Genomic DNA, 13,042 nt, shown 5'->3' with positions numbered 1-13,042 from the left:
GCCTGGAGCTTCTGAATATCCTATCTTAACCTTCAGCCATTCCCCGCAGCAGAGCCCTAAACAGACGAAATGCGAAGGGGGGAGAAAGGAACTAAATTAGGGAAACGTGAAAGGGAAAAGAACATCTTGGTAAGGTCTGCAGATAAGAATGGTAAGAATTGTTCTCTCGGAGCGATGTCTGCAGCACGGCTTGTCCTGTGTGCTTTGGCCGCTGCTCTGTGCCGGCATATAGGGAGGACATTAGGTCTTAATGGGAAACATTAGGTGTTTAAATCAAGACCATTTTTTCCACACCGCGAAATTCTGTCAGGTGACTGCTGAAAGCCTTGGTTCTGCTCCTCTCCCCGAAGTTTCTTCTTGTTAGAAGCTTGCCACCTAGTGCTGCAATTCAGTACTGCTCCTCTCTGCTGCCCGGGCTTCGTGCTGGAAAAAACGATTTAAAAAAAAAAAAAAAAAAAGTTTATTTAACGTAAGTAGCAGTTACTGCATGCATTGAGACTTTTAGCTTTTGCAAAGAGCAATATTGCTCTGAGGCGGCAGCAGTACTTGTTGTTCCAGTGAAACCTGCTGCTTACACTGACAAACTGCATGAGAATGGAGGGGTTATTGTAATGATGTCCTCTCACCCTGCTTTGGCAGAGCGAAGCAGCCTTAAAATGAATGAGTCCAGTTTGTAGCAGGGTGCTGCCTCAGTGTGTAGCTGCAAATGACAATCAGTTCTGCAGGGTACAAAGATTTTCCTGATGCATCCATGATTGGCAGAGAACAAACACTATTCTTGTAAACTCACACTTTGGAAAAACATAAAAGGACCTGGCAATTTTAAATAGCTTCTTTTGTGTTCAGACCATCTCTACCAAAGGCATAATCTGACCATTCAGCTGTATTTACAGCTCTCCCCTTCTGTTCTAATAAAACCAGAATATCCTCAGCTTCCTGTATCTGCACTTAATTTAGCACCAACACTAAAATCATCTTACCCGTTCATACTACAGGAATTATTTCTGCTACCTTAACCCTTGCTAAGAACAGCATCTCACACTGAGTTGTTTCTACAGAAAGAAGTGAGATTTAACTACCCTTCTAATAAACTTGAGGGTGCCAGAATCTGACCCAAGGTTATCTTGCTAATGGACTTATCTCTGCCTGGCAGTGACGGTTTTCAACCTACATATTGCACAAAATACTTGAACTCAGACTCTGGAAGGTGCTGAGCAGCTGCAGTTCCCACCAAAGCCAGAGACTGTTGAATACACTCTGCATCAGTTCAGGCTCTGCTCATCATGTTTATTTGACAGGCAATAACCTTTTTATTGAACCCAGCACATTACACTGATGATCCACCCTTCAGCAAATATGATTGTAATAATCGCTTGGTGTTTATTTAACATCCAATTGCTGTCTTTTGGGAAAGAGTCAATTTGCATAGTTCCAAATTAAAATGAATACATTTTGTAATGGTTATTTAATAAAGGCCAATGTAGGGGAGTTGCTTATTGGTGAGAGGTGAGGATGGGAGATCAGGCATCTGTGTAACCCTTGATTCTGCCACTGACTTGCCTAATGACCTTGGGCAAATCACTTAGCTGCTAAATCCTTTTATTTATTCCCTTGTAAAATGGGTATAATAGTACTGGGGTGCCATGGAGCTTAATTACTGGTTGTAGAGGATTTTGACCTCTCCAGCAAAGAACTGCATGAATTATACTGTATCTAGCCTGTTGACTCTAAATGAAGGAAATGTGTGCAGCTGGTTATCTGGAGGAATGTCTACTTAGAAATACGTTGTAGGCCAGTGAAGTATCTTTCATTTAAGATAAAAGAACACCACCTTCCTCCTACGCTCTCCACCAAATGTCAGAGCTTTTAAGTGCAAAGTCTAATTTTCTCTAAATATATGTATTCAGGAGCCTGGCCAACTCCCCTAGATATTGATTTCATTGGCCAATTGATGAGGCGTGTAGGAATTTTTTTCTAGTATCTAGCCTGGGGTTTCCTCATGTTACAGTATCAAACTCCAATTCTTTGTCCTGTTCTTTTCCTCCCCCTCTCCCACTCCTCCTCAGGAATATGAAGTGCTTTGAAATAGGGACTAGGTTTGTAATAAGTTACTTGAATTGGATTTTTTTTTTATTGGTATGCACAGGTTATCTTTAAATGATTTACTGATGTACTGCCAAGCACTACTCATTTAACCTCCTTCCAGCTCTCCTTGTGTATGGATTCCTCTAATGATAGTGTCAAACAATCTTTTAGAGAGTCTGCAACATATTTCTGCAATGAAAATCCCCAGTGGAAAGCTAGAAGACACTGCTATTTCAGTCATCACCTTCCACTCCCACAGGTTTTGGCACGCAGACCCCAGTGGCCTTCCTGGGCACCCACCACCTTGCAGGGTGGGATCCTTGCCCACCCCCAATCCCAGGAAAGTCAAGGAGAGCCTTTTTTACTTTCTACTTGTTTTTTTTTTTTTTTCCCCTCTCTTTTTCCTTTTTCTTTTTTTCCTCCCTGTGATCGTTGAGCCACTCCGACGTGAATTTATGTGTGTAATCATCTGTGTTGTAATTGGCAGCCTGGCATATGAGTCACTAACCAAATTAACTGAAGTTTCCTTTGGGGAAAAATGTAATCAGTTACTACACTCAGATACATTGCAACGCATTAACTCTTACTGTTTGTATGGGTTTAGAGTTAGTGCCTGATGGTTTCCTTCCCCAAAACAAATGGTAACCAATGGAGGTGGGGGGCAAGAACAAGAAAGAGTTAAAAGCAGTAGGAATGGAGGTATTCTGAAGCAAATTTTTCAATAGCTTCTGGAAGGTAATTTTCAATATTCTCTGCTCTAAGAGTTCAAAATCACAAATAACATCCAGCCTGTGTTATGAGGTTGACTTTAAAATTAGTAAGATGGAAAAATACATATTTTGCTTATTTGGGGCATTTAAGCTTTTAGTGCTACATCATGAGAGCTTTTGTTTGCAATCCAAATTATCAGACCTCTATTTGCTGGGGGAAAGCAAGCTGAGTTTTTCAGGTAATCACATGATTCATGAAGCTGGGGCTTTAAGAAAAAAATCCACTATTGCAGAACTAAGAATTAATTGGTTGGACTTAGCAACACAGCACTTGGTTGTTTTTCTTCTGTACTGAAATCTATTCAGAGCCCAGATCTAAGCAGCACTGCAGAAATAACTGGCAATAATTTTCTGGTTATTGGCTGAAACAAAAAATTAGTAAAACCTTTGTTTTAAGTGAAATGAAAATATCGAATTTGAGCTGAAATGAAACATTAATTTTCAAAATTTTTTCACTTAAAAAAATTTATGATGCTCTATTTTAAAATGTCTAATTTGCTGTAAATCTTTCTTCTTCAGTTCTGGGAAGAAGGCTCTAGCTGAGCTTGATCTTCAGTTGTCAGAAAATACTAAACAGGTGACAGTGGCTGACCTGAGAGGTTCTAATCTAGTGGGTGACTTAGACATTGGAAAACTCAAGGCTTTTAAGAGGTATTAGCTGCTCAATGGTTTTTGGGGCCCAGATATACAAACATGTAGGTGTCAGTTTCTTTAATTTTAATATCTGAAGCTTTGGTATCTGGTATTTTACTCTCTGAGGAGCATAGGGCTTCTTGTGGAAATGTTGGTAGGAAGTAGATAACGTTAAGGAGTATGAAGAGATTTGCAGTAATGCAACAAGAAAGGAGTGAAATGGTGACTGAGGGACAAACTCAGCTTTCAGGAGGCCTTTGCAGCCTCTGTGCTGGGAATTCCAACCACAGACTCCAACAATTAAGATTTTGTAGTGTCTTCTGTATAGGCCTGGACTTGGTCAGTTAGAGAAAAATGGTTTATGGTGCCTAGTGGAAGAGAGAAGAGGAAGGCTGTTGGAAGAAGATAACTATGATACAAAATCTGTAATTCAGGAATATAAATAATCAGGAATAATCAGGAATTCAGGAATATAAACCCCTGATCAGAGAGTGCATACTGCAGCTGCTGGACCTATAACCAAAAGAATAAAAACTTTTTGCCCATTCTTGCTCCCATTCAACTGTCAGCTGGTGCAGTGCAGGTTAAGCTACAATATCTGATTTATTATAAACTACACTGCCTCCAAAAAGACTCTGTGAAAAGCTGTGGGTTTTTTTCCTTTTTTTTCATTTCCTTATTTTTTCATCCTTGGTGCCCCTGCAAAATCATAGCACAAGTGTCTTAGTAGCACTGTGATTGTTTGGCATGATTCTTTGACTCTGACTACTACAGTATTTCCTTTCTCTTTTATATTTTCAATCTTTTCCTTCATGTATTTATTTCAATAACTAGAACAATCTCTTTCTGCAGTTGGAAGAATGCAAAATTCAATTTATCTCACAGAACACCTAAAATTAATTCCCGCAGAAAGGGGGTGGTGGGAGATTGAGGTCCTGACTGTGAGCTTTTGACTGGAGTCATTTGTCATTTTGCTTCACGAATTGGAGCAATGAAGGTTTTATAGTGTGAGCCCTTAGGGTGACAGAGCTGCATGGGATTTCACACTGCTGTGTCAGGGTTTCCTTTCCCAGACCTTCACAAGCAGCTCGTACATATTCCTATCTGCTTGAGACTGGTGTGGACTGGAGTTAAACTGGGCACTGTCCTGCTGCTGTCTTTTACACTGTGTGTAATCTGGATCACTCAAGGGCTGCCACTGGTTGTAGGGATGTTCAGGTGAGCTTCTCAGTGGTGAAACTTGTTTCTGCAAGATGGTCACTGAAATGTTACTGCTGCAGAAATCAGAGAACACACAGCTTGGTGCTGGAGTTGGATGAAGCCAAACTAGGGATGCATTCTGATCTTTGAGGTTACTGTCTGGGATCACATGGCTGAATAAATCTTTGAAGGAATGAGGTTGCTCACTGCCTCCTGCTGATTTTCAGCATTTTCAGCTGCTGGGATCAGTTTGTTGTGGCAAAGTAGTACTGGGGCAAAGAAACAATTGTAATGGAGCCTCTGGAGTCTGGCTCTAGTGATGAGTTGGAAACCCAGGGCTGGACATAAATCTGTGGTGAGTCCTACCAGAAATCCTTGTTGGCAGAAGCCTTGGAAGGACCAGGTATCAAGGGCTTGTTGCCTGTTTCAGCTGAAGCTGAACTCCCCTGAAATGGCTTTTCAATGGAAAATGAAATGCAGAGAGCAGAGAGGGCTCTGATGGTGGGGATGCTTTGTGGCTGCTGAAAGAGTGGGGGAAGTTGGGTGTGCAAGTTCCTGATCTTTCCAATCAGTTTCCACACGTCCCTGCTTGTCAACACCCCCTTTCCCAAGGTTATTGATCTTCCTGTCTGTTGCTGAGAGCTCTTGGATCCAAACGAACTGCATTAGTTCACACCTGCCATCTAAACCAGTAAAGCAGTGAGTGAGTGGGCTTCACCACTGAGAGCTCTGTGTTTCAGGTGGGATGCAAGGCTGTGCTCATCTCTGTCAGAGAAGGAGAAAGCAGGGAAGCAGGGCTGGATCAGGCCTCCCTCTTGCTGTGCTTTGCCAAGGTGATGGGAGCTTTACAACCTTTACAAAAACACCCAAACCAGCAGTGGTGGCAGGTGAAACACAACAACAGCCAGGTTTGCCTCAGAACATCCTCCAGGCACATTTCCTTCCTCTGGTGGGGACTGGTGGCCTCCATCATGGGGCTGTAAAACCAAGTAGCACCCAGAGCCTCTCACTGCAAGTCAGTGCAGGGAAAGGAATGGATGGAAGCAACAAGGAGAAAGCCTTTGCCGCACAGCTGGTGTAGCTTTCCAGTCAGCTCTGGGTGTTTGTTTATCAGGACTTGGGGTGACACCTGGGAGTGAGTGTTGAGGGGAGAGGAATATGGTTTTGCCCAAAGTGGCTGCCAGTAGCCCCACTTGCCCAGCCTTTCACTGTTCCTAATGTTACACCAGTGCTGCAGGAAGATCTTTGAGACATGCACTACAAACAGTGCAAGGCAAAATTTGCACTTGGAGTGGTATAAATAGTGCATAAATACTCTGCTTGCTGTCTGCACTGAGGTGAGCCTTGTCTCCAGAGCTTCCAGTGTTTTTATTGCTTTTTTTTCCCCTTCACAATACTGAATTGACTGACTTTATCTTGGCACTTCCCGTGTCTTGCTGAAAAAAACAAACTCAAAATAGCTTTCCAGGGTGCATTTGGGATGGTTTTTCTGTGCCACTAAAAGAAGAGATGGTTCTTTTAAAGAGTGCAATTTATTTTACCCACTTTCATCCTGAATTTATACATGGGCCATTAGCTGCCAGCTGAGTGGTAAACACATAAATGGTGGTGGTACTGCCTACATCTCAGATCCACTCTCTCCCCTCCAGAAGCTTTTCCTTTTTCCCTAGCTGTGGTTATGAGCTAGCAAAGCTCACTTAACCCTTTTTCATCAGCAGAATTAACTTCCATTAATGTTATGAGCACTTCAGGCAAAAGAGCATTAGTCTGTTACACCTCCTCTGAGATGCCTCCTCCACGGTGTTGAACAGGGTGAATGACAAAGTAGGCATTTAAAAACCTGTGTGAAGATCATTTACCAAGAAAGGGGGGGGGGGGGTTTAGCTAAGTTGTTTGGGAAGTGGCAAGTCACAATTCAGCTTAATAGCACAGGGAATCTTTAGGAAGATTCTTTAGGAATTTCTTGGCACGAACCTGGAGTTTGCAATCTCTGGTTTTCCTGACCTTCATCTTTTTTGTGTGTTCATCTTTTCCCCCTGGAATTACTATCAGTGAGCTATGCTGGGGGATGGCAGTGGAAAATATAGTCCTTGAGCTCTAACCCTGTGTGTATGAAATGGGAGGTAACCTGAAGTTCTTGCACATTTCCTGCCCTTTATTTTGAGTGGGAGACCCCATCTCAAACAGGAGTGTGGAGTAGAACACAAATATAAAATGGAAATGAATTTTGCTATTTTATAATCCCATGTCCATGTAATTTCAAGCTAACTGGTACTGGTGAAGTGACTGCAACCTCCTACTCCACCTTTGTAGGTCATGGTTATATGCAGGTCATTCCTCCATAGTTATGAGATCTTGAGGAATATCTAGAGCCCATTTTACTTAGTAATGGAGTAGGTTGTGAATAGGTCTGTTGTTGAAGCATTTATTGTTTTTCAACTTAAGTTATGGTTTCATATGAATAATATATGTAGCTAGTCAATGCTTGGGAAATGCATTCTTTTCCTTGTGAAATATTTATGGACATCAGTGCCTACTAAGTACCCAGTCAATTTAGTGAATGCAGCTCTAGTAAGGAGGTCTGGCTGCCTTTAAAATCTTGCCCAGAGATTGGCAGGCTGGGACAGATCTGTCAGGTGAAACATACTGGAAATCTGCCATTTTATCTATTGATTTTCCCCTCATCCCATCCCCTTGTGTGTGTGGTCTGTCCAACCCCTGAAGATTCTGAAAATGTGTTTTATGTTGGTGAAAGTTTCTGCACTGACAGAAAATGCAATGAATTCCTCTGCATCACTAGGGGACAGGTACAGCATGAACTGGTAAAAAAGATAATTCATACTGCAATTGAAATCTGTTGGGATTTTCCCTTGTCAATCAGATAATCAAAATTATCTGAGTATTTTCTGTAACAAATTATAACTTCCAAAATGTTGCCACTATTCACCTGTGGTGCAATTTCTCCCAGTGCAGAATTCCCATATGTTGCTGCTGCATTTCACAAGTCTTCAGGGGGGAAATCAGAATTAATGCAGACATGGGTTTGCTTGTAGGCTAATCCAATATGATATGCATACAGGAGGGTCATCTGAGACCTCCTTGGACTTCTCTAGCCTGGTAAAAAATGTTTCTATGTAGGGGCTGCTGTGATTTAAGACAAAGAATTCAGATGCTCAGTCTTGACCTCAGATAATATTTCAGTCTTCAGACTTACTGGTGGAAATCACATCATTTTTGTCACAAGGCTCTGCCCAGCTCTTTGGATGGTGAGCTTTTGTAAGAATGAGACTTCAAAGAAGTGGACTCCTGATTATTATTATTTTTTTCAACAAATCATGGCAGTTCCTGAACTTGAACCAGGCCCTTGGGGTACAGAGTTGGGTGAGCACTTTGAAGTAACAAAGTTTTATAGGCAACCAGACAGGAGCAGAGGTGGCTGAAACTCTTCTGTGATGAAGTTCAGTCCTGAAAAACCCACCCTGAATTCAAGAATTTGCAAATCTGTTTGAACTCACTCTCGTCATCTTAATAATTTAAATAATATTTATATATTTTTTTGTCCAGTTCTGACTCCTGCAAGCTACAAAGAGACAGCACTGGCACAGCCCAATGAAAAGCTGTCTTTGTGAGATGCTTCCTGCAGTTTCCTACTCTGGTGGCTTGTGAATGGTTGATTTTCTCTTTTTTTTTTTTTTTTTTTTTTCTTAATAAACAGTCTTCATGTGTCTGTCTGAAACCCACACCATTAAAGCCTGAACTCAGCAAGGTAAAATGGTGTATTTTTTCCCCCTTACCTACATGTCAAATCATAAACATCAGCTTTAGTAATAAATATTTCTATTTTATATGTATATTTTTATGCCTTTGTCCCAGTTGTATTTTCAAGGCTAAGGGCCTCAGTGCCAGATTCTTGCTGCATGTTTAACAAACAAATAGTGAAAAATAAGATATGCTGATGTGGAGATTATTATACATAAATCATTGAAAAATGCTCTTTTTTCAAGAAGGGAATTGCAGAAGGAGTCATTGACCTGAATAAAGGAAGCTCAGCTATACTCCAGAGAATTTTCCATTTTCAATACATGTTAGTGCTTGCTAACAATTGTAATTTATTAATCCTGTTCTCCCTTATTTTCCTCTCTACTTGCACATTTTCTTTTTAGTTTGAGCAAGAATTATATTTATTTTCTAAGAGTCTAAATTGATCTTGTGGTCACTGATAACCACTAAAAGCTACTTGATAGTCAAAACAATCTCTCCAAAGACCCATAACCAAAGTAGGTAGAAAAGGCCTCCTCACTGGATCATTCAATTTTAATATTTCTAGGAGAAAAAAGCAGTTCTTTGCATTCTGAAACAGAGCCAAGGATATTCTGGCCTGATTTGCAGGTCATAACTCTCCTTGTGGTCTGTTTGGAAACAGAAGCTCCCTGCCTGGTGCAAACTGCTGGAGCTCTGTTGCTCCTTGGGAAACACAGTCATCTGTGCTGATAGACTCCAGGATACATGCAGCAATAGGATTTTTTCTGTCTGGAAAAGCAGGATGTCTGTTGTACCAAAATGGGAGCTGAACTCTTGGGAATTGTGCTTCTCACGCAGGGAAACTTGGAACAGAATTTGGAGAGCACAGGTAGATAATCATATGTTATCTTGTTTTTCTTTACATCTTGAGTATCTCTCTTGCATAGAGGCTGTAGTTGTTAAAGAGCTGTCAGGCCACAGCTTCCATCCTTGGAATCCCAAACCTTCCATCTACAATCAGTGCTTCCAGATGTGTTCATATCCATGTATGTGCCCACCTGCACTAACAGCTGTGAGCTGTGGTGGTCTTTTTCCTCACGTCTCTGTTTTCCAAATGGGGATGCAGGAGTTCAGTATTTTATACTTCCAGCAACCAGACTGAAATTCTGCCAAGCAAGGGGAAAGAAATTAAAAGTATTCCAGGGTTAGGTAACCTTGTCTCAGTAAATACCCAGTTCTAATTTGTAAGCAGCAGATGTCTGTCTGAAGGATGGGTTTTCTCTCTCCCAATACTCTGGAAAATTGCCTAGCTTCACTTCCAATTGAGCTGCAGTCCCAGCACCGTTTTTTGTTTTATTTAACAAATGTTGACTTTCTTAGTAAAACCTGTTTTCTTCCTTTGTCAGTGCACTCACAATTTGTCTAAGGATTTTTTTGTGTGCATCTTCTCTGTGGTGTGTTGTGTACTTACTGACAGAAGCAATGGAGTACTTAACTAATCATTATTGCTTGAGTTTTCCCTTCAGCTGCAGCCCTGCTCTCCCTGAAGATTCACTGTGATGTGCCTGCAGTCTGTGGTCAAGTTTTGAATCTTACCAGATTCAGAAGGTGCTGTGCATAGGTTACTTCTAGTCAAGTCAGCTATTTTTTTTTCCCCCAGTTCTGTGTGTAAGGTGAGGTGTTTGCTTGCAAGAGCACTTCTTCCTCCTCCTCACTGTCTTTAAAAATTATTATTGGGGGAATGTTATGGTTTCAGTGAGCCAGGATAATTTTTTTTAGTAACAATAAGAGGACCTAGAGACCCCCTAGGGCCCTGAGGGATCCAGGAGGGGTGGTACTGAGAGGGGTCTGGATTCCCTTCCATCTGCTGCCACAGCTCAGTCAAAGCCAGGAGGAAAAAAGCTCAATCAAAGTTCAACCCCCTTCCTGCTCCCTTCTTTGCTGCTGCTCCTCTTTGCTCAGAGCTCTTGGGGAGAGGCTCCTGCTGGTGCTGGGAAGAGCCAGAGATCCCTCTCCTGAGTCAGCCCTGCCACAGGGACCCTCAGACACCTGTCCCTGCCAGCATCCAGAGTGGATTTGTATATCTGTATGTATTTGCTTCTCATCCCTGTGTCACTGCCCTTTCTCCATTACAATAAACCTACTGCAGATTCAGTTTCCAACCTTTAAGTTTCTCTTCCTTATTCCCCTTTATTAATCCCCTTTAGGGATTAATAGAGAGCAATTCTGTCCCCTGGTTTCTGGTTCACCCTGACCACTAATCCTAGGCAAGGGAAAAGATGAAATAAGGCAGCATGCAAAGAGAAATAACCAAGAAATATGTTATATTTTTGTGCAATACGTTTTAGTAAATTCTTAATGCGGACACGAGAGTATCTGGCTTAGTAGATAAATTTCTGTATTCTTAGCATTTATTGAATCAGCAGTGTACCCATCCATTATGGAACACTAGCAGCTGGTCAGCCTTTCATGTGATATACAGTTTCCTTTTCTTCTTGCTGTAATGATAGAATAATACTATTATTCTTCAGCACCTCTCAGCTAATGCTCCTTTCGATTGTCATCCGGCTACCAGTTACTTCTGTGCAAATACAGATCTTAATTTAGAAGAAGAATTAGCTTTGAATAAAGCATTAGTTTATGCTATTGGAGTGAGAAAGAGCTTCTTTCTAAATGGAAACTTGGAGAGGTTCAAGCCACCACTGTCAGTGTCACTCCTCCTTTGTGCTGGAGCAGTTTCAGAAAGAGGATTCAGAGGATTCAGAAAGAGGAATCAGAGGATTCAGAGTTTTCAGTTGGGCTGGAAGATTCTTCCCAGCAAGCATTTTGTTGAAACCGATGTGTTTCCCACAAAATAAGTTTCAATTCTGGGAGATCAGCATTTCCCGGCCAAAAAAAAGGTCTTTTTTTGAAAATTCCTGACTAGCACCAGTGAACTGACCGCTTGCATCCCTCCAACATTTCTATCTTTTTCTTTCAAAACAGAGAGCTGCTTTTCTGTGCAGGAAATGGAAAAAAAGCAAAAGAAAAAAGCCAAAAGGCCAAGGCTCCATATAAATGGTGCATTCAACTGTAACTTGCACTGAGTGCAATTTTGAAATAATCTTTCTCTAGAAGATGTTGTCTCAACTACCTGTTGAACACATTGAACCTCCCACATGCCTCATCTTCCTGCTTTGCACAAAGTGTAAAATTTATCTCTTAAACACCAGAGCCAGTACTGTAAGGAAGAGACTTCAGTAATATAGCACACAAATAAATCCCAAAGGGACTTTACCTCTCAGATGAAGACTAACTGGGAATGTCTATGTTAAGAAGGGAGGTGAAGAAGGGATAAGGGGTCGGAGAGGTCTAAACAATTCTTGCAGGAGTTTGTCTCTAGCAGAAAGACAAAGAATGATAAACAAAGGTTTTATTGGTATTAGAAGTGTGGCAGCTGTAGGCAGCATGTATGAGGGGCAGCTCTCCTAGCCAGCAGATTAGTTTCTGTTCCTACCTCAGCTGATGATCTATTGAAGGGTTCTCACACAAATAACTCCCCTTTGTGCTTCTGTTTCCCTTGCTGTAAAGTGGTGTCAATGTCATTTTTGCCTTTGTAAAGCACTTTGAGATCTGTGGCCAAAAGGGATGTGTTATTAGGTCAGAAAGGGAAAAAACTGTAAAACTGAAGTTTGAAATCTTCCTTGTCTTCCTTTGTCTCTTTCCTCTTAGGATTTGTGGTGGGTTTTTTTGGTGGGGTTCTGTTTGGAAGAAACTGTTGATTGCAAACTAGTAAACTTAGGAGTGGCCAACAGTCTTGACCTCTGAGGCAATTATCAAACCTTCCTGTAGCTTGGCTGTAGGATTCAGATGATGTGCACCAAAGGTGCATGCAGGTGTTTGGCAAGTAATTTACAGATGGCAGATGGTGACAAGTTTCTGGGTGTTCCATTGCAAAATGGGTTGAGATAAATGGAAAGCTGGGTCAGAGGCAAGCCAGGGATGCTGAGCTCAAAGCAGACATCTGTACCCAGCTGGAATTCAGGGCTATTGCTGGCCACACAATCCATCCTGACATGAGGGCTGTCTGGAGCTGTGTCTCACCTCCAGGTACTTCAAAACCCCAGGCTGGCCAACCAGGGGCACATTTACACTGCTCCCTCCTTCAGGGTGTTACTGCTTGTGCTGGTTTACATGGTCAGAGCACTTGACTGTCCCATTGTGCAGTGGCTGTCCTCAGAATCTTCTAGTATGTATGGACAGGGCAGGCACAAACAAGGAATGAATTTTTTTCATGAGTGAAACACAACTGAATCAAAGATAATATGTATTAAATAGAAATCATATAATATTAAAAAAAAAACTCACAATGCAATGTTGTTATTTTTTTATACATGAATTGCCTGCCTTTAGGTCACAGTAAAAAATGTTCAAATGCCTTTGAGCCCTTATCACCTATTGCCATGAGCCTCACAAATAATCAGTAATACAGCTTAAGCATCTGTATTTAGACACTTTGTTCTGCCATTTGATTTTGGAGCAGATTTCTCATGACCAGGACATAGAAAAGAACAACTGACTTATTCAAGAGGGCTCGTTATGGAATGAGATCCCATAGTCCAGTCCCACAGCTT

Source organism: Heliangelus exortis, chromosome 21 (genome assembly GCF_036169615.1).
Source record: "Heliangelus exortis chromosome 21, bHelExo1.hap1, whole genome shotgun sequence".
NCBI classification, from domain to species: domain Eukaryota; kingdom Metazoa; phylum Chordata; class Aves; order Apodiformes; family Trochilidae; genus Heliangelus; species Heliangelus exortis.
The sequence above is the reverse complement of the archived record's forward strand: the minus strand, read 5'-3'. Positions refer to the sequence as shown.